A 4,975-nucleotide genomic window follows, 5' to 3' on the forward strand; every position below is an offset into this window, starting at 1 on the left:
AATGGCTCACATTACTTCACCTTAGGCCATATTCCTTACATGGTGTTGCTATTACAAGTGTGGCAGATTACCATGACTCAAGCTTTCTTATTATTTACCCATGACCTGAATGTTGGTAGAAAGCATACTACTAAGTGTCCTGTTATTTTTAGTTAAATGTCCAAGGAATGCAAAGGTATCAGGTCATTATGACCTTCCAACGATTATCAGGACATGTCGCATTTACAAATTCTACCACAACAGGTTGATTTTCAAAGAACAGGGATTATTCATCCTAAAGTGAAACAAACATTTTGCAAAATATAAAATAGAGTTCTGGGCCAACAAAAGAGGTCAACTAAACAGAACCTCACTCAGGCTATGCTAACCCAGCATAAACTGAACAGAACTGAGCCAAGTAAACTGACCGAAGAAAAACTAAACTGAGCCAATAAAGACAAACCTGACCTACGGCTGAGCAGTCCATTTCTGAAAGAAAGAGGCAACACAAAGACAAACACTATCAACTAAACTACAAATAAAACAAGACATGGCAAGTGTCTCACAACCAAACAAACATGACATAGACTAAAGAAATAAATAAAATTCTGTCTTCTGAAGTACCGTTTCTTTTCCAGAAGGGGGCTCTAATCCAAAAAAAAAAAAAAAAAAAGGATACCAACCACACAAATGCAAAAGTGGAGGAAGAGAAAAAATCTGGAAAGTTGGAAAAGGAGGAGATTGTGGGAATAGCATGTGTCACAAGAGGATTTGACAATATAAAGAGAAGGATGATGGAGAGTAGTTTGAATGATTCCAGGCAGTAATGAGCAAAAAGATTTATCTGGTGGGGTTATCAAGAGTGACATGACTGGATGGGATTTTTAAGGATCCACATGAGTTGGGGAAGTTTGTAGGAGGGAAACTTGGACATGTTTGATCGGTCAAGATTACAGGAAGTGGATTGATCATCACTGAGTGTGTGTCAAAGAGACAGAGAGACAAAGCCTCAAAGATTCGTAAATTTGGAGATTACAGCTGTGTGGAGGGTTCCCCATTCTGAGCAGAGGTTAGGAAGAAGGGAGTGGTAATTGGTGTGCAACTGTCAGTAAAGGCTGAGTCTTTTCAGGATATGTGTGTATGTGCAGTAAGAAGATTGACAAGATTCTGAGAAGGGGAGGACAGTACTCCATGAGGTTGACTTTTGAAGGGGAAGTAGAATTGCTAGAGAGAAAGAAGTAAGGAAGTAAAAGTGACTAGGATCAGAGCAAAAAAAAGGGTTTGTTATACGCTGAAGCGGCTGAAAGAATGGAGAGGAAACCGGAGAAGAAACGAATTGGATCTGATCAGATTATCTGCGTGGATAAGAAAGGATTTTTAGCATTTATTGCCATGGTTATTAATTATGCTGTTGAAATACAAGGGAAGTCAGGAGGGATTAAGATGGTGTTGGATGCTGCCAGGAGATTTTTCAATGTCAGCTGGAGAGGCTGGAGAAGCTCGAGATGCTACACTGAGGGGAGGATTTGCACCAACTTAACGAAAGACAGTGTGGCTGTACAGAGGATACACAACTAAATGTGCCTGCTACAAATAGAAACTAATGTTCTGATAAACAAACAAGTTTTTTTTATGTATGAAACAAAAGCGATCTGTCCTCATTTATCTGTTTGCTGAGGTATGTACAGTGTGAGAGTAACACGCATAAGGTCGACAAAATAAATGGACTATTATGAGTAAACTATAAAGAAAGCTAAGGTGATTGCAGGAGGGTTAGCTGCATTTAAATCAGCTGTGTTGCAGCAGATGTGTCCATCACACGTCGCCATGAGGTTCACGTTTGTGTTTTTTTGTGAAATGTCGAGGTATTGGATAGATTGAATAGTAGTAGTAATCATTCATGTACCCCTAAGGATGATTGCCTGAACTTTTAATCTTGCGCCATCATCACCTGCTAATCAACATGTTAGCATTGTCACTGTGAGCATGTATATTTGTTCTGCTCAAAGCACCAGTGCACTGAGACAGAGCTATTAGCTGTAGACTGTTTTTAACAGCTGAACACTGACATTATTTTTAATTTAGACAGATGCCTTTAGACATTGTGTGTGTATAGTAAGCAAACCCTGGAAATGAAATAAAAAGAATACATCTTTCAAACAACATGAATAATACATACAATATGCTATTAAAACCTAGTAACTTGTAGCTCTGTCTAAATATAACATGAAGCACAGCATGCCGTATTGTACTGCAGCAAAATGTGAGGCTGCTCTATGCGGTTGCCATATTATCACTGGTTACCATGCTGTGTATTGACTTCAGTGGGGATTTGGCTTCAGCTCTGACCTTGGCAACTCTGCTTCTCTTTTCAGTTGTTAAGAATGAATGAAAAACTTTAGAGGCAGCAATGTGCACTGGAAATTATGGCTTTTCAAAATTATGAATGGCCATAAACATAACCTTCATCTGAACAAATAAGCCTTGCTGTGGCAACATCAGAGCAGCCATTAAACTGGAGTGGTCAGTCTGCCAAAAATAAAACTCAGCAGTCCATATAGCAGAGGTCTATAACGACCCTGAACCAAATGAGTCCCCTAGGTCTTTAATGGAGACCTCGCCGAATGGAGTATGAATCAGGAGACTAACATGCAAGAAGGAGCGGTGCGGACAGGGATATCACAAGGCCCAGCTCAGACAGCAGCAATAATGCAGCCCTCCAAATCCTATTATCATTGTAATGGAACGGATGGTGTGGGAGGAGAGGAGATGGGAGTGTGGGAGGGGGAGAGACACGAGGAGGAAGGATGCTCCTCTCTGTCTCCCTCCCCGTGTCTCAAGAAAAATGTACGTGCACATGAACACACACACACACACACACACACACACACACACACACACACACACCCCTCTATCTTATTGCCACTGTAACAGAAAGCTCTGAGGTGACAGCCCCATGTCAAATAAATGCCTCCCTAAAGAGGGAAAATGCCAGGAGAAGTGGTGATTTGTGATTTTACATCATTTGAAAACTCCGATAGGAGCAAGTCAGCAAAAAATGGAGTACGAGATATGGCAGTAATACCTTGAGACTTTGACAGAAAGTAGTGCTTTGAGTATGAAATTGTGATGCAGAATTGATGTAAATATAATTTCAGAGCACAATCCCACAGACCAAACATAGCAAAATGGGCCTTTATCACACACAGTGTCATTCAGTCGAATTCATGTCCACACAATGGGATGTCGAACCTGCAGTAAGCCCTCACAGAGGCTTGACTTAATGGATAAGAGAAGTGATGAACCCCATCAGCTCATAGTCATCATTAATTCTTAAACATCTTTCAAGAGTAACTAAGATGGTTAAGAGGGCAATAAATAACTTGTAGGCACCAACATGTTACTGGTACTTTAATAAGACCATGTCAGTTGCCATTTGGACAGATATACCAACCACAACTGTTTAAAATGACAGAGCTGAAGAAGTTTCTGTCCGTGACATGCAGTCCAGTAACTATAATTACTTATGCTGACTGTCCAGGATATTCTTTTATTTATTTTGAAAAAGGGGAAATCCATCACTTCCTTTGTGTTTTTTGCAAGAAGGCATGCAAGACGGATAACATAAAAGCTTCCACAAGAGATTGTGACTAAAAAATGATATGTGTGCATATGAGATTAGTCTGATAATCACACAGAATTTTTAATGTATTTCACTTCATTAATTCAGCCTGACATTCTGTTCGTTTTAGCCTGTTTCATGTTGGGAGGTCATGTTATTTTCTTTTGTTTTACTGGAGTAGTGAGTGATGTATCCATCCCATCGACAGCTTTTTCATTTCACGCAGAAGTTAAAATATTGATCAAAGAAATATGTCCTTTTAAGAGTTGTTGATTCATTTGTGTAGCCAGACAGCTAGTAAGCTACGTAGGAGGATATTGTACACTAATCCTGCCTACAAAGCTCTAATTGATCAATTGTTTGTCTGACTGGAGGAAATAGCCTTCAGTTGGCAGATCACCTGCTCAGTGTTACCAACTTAATGATTTTCTTGCTATAAATCCGGTAACTTTTAAGACCCCATAAAATAGTTCGCTACTTTTGAGCAGACCTTAACTCCTTTCCCTTGAAGAGAGTAACCAATACTTTTCAATAAATGTGTACTCTTTCTTTGTTGAAAGAATTTCAAACAGCGGCACTGCGGGCTCTCTGGAAGGAAAAGATGTTCACAGCGAGACCGGACTACATCATATGGTTCGTTGATCTGACTGGTTGAAGTTATCCTGTGACAGAAAGATGGTTCGTCCAATCACCTGCCAAGTATTTTTTTGATAGTGCTTTTCCAAGCAGTTTTAAAGGTCGACTTCTGTGTAACGAACCATCCGGGGGTCAGGTTAGCTTTGAGACACTAACCTTTCAGTTTCTTTTTGCCTTATTTGTGCAGGTTTAACGGTCACAAACGCCATGCAATCCTTTTGTGAATTTGCCTCATAGTATGTCTTGGAATCCCTGGAAACCAGCAGATCATCAATTCAGCAGTGCAGTTCTCAGTGAAACAGTGATACAAGCACGTTTGATTGTCAAGACAAATAGGGATAGAAAGGGCAAGAATGGGGGGGTAAGGTAGAGTGGTGGGCTGAAGAGTGTATACAGGGTAAAAGACAAGGCAGAAAGCCGGTGGCAAAGGTTGGAGAAAGAGACTGATTACTTTCATTTGGCAAAGGGCATGGCCCAACCTGGGAGAGGATAGGACTAGAAAGGTCAGAAAGCAAAAATAACAGTGTAGGAAAGGAAAGAAATTGAAATCTGCTATCATTCTCTACAAAGATGACTAAAGCAGTAATGATATCCAATCCATCAAAGTTTGCATTGACTGATCTCACCAAGAACTAAAATCTATGATCCAGTATTTGGGAATTACCATGGTTAGCATTAGCGTAATGGTGCGTTTAGTTTTGGTTGTGAAAAAGCTATTCCTCTTACACATTCAGTCTC

Source organism: Chaetodon auriga, chromosome 14, assembly GCF_051107435.1.
Source record: "Chaetodon auriga isolate fChaAug3 chromosome 14, fChaAug3.hap1, whole genome shotgun sequence".
Lineage (NCBI taxonomy): Eukaryota > Metazoa > Chordata > Actinopteri > Chaetodontiformes > Chaetodontidae > Chaetodon > Chaetodon auriga.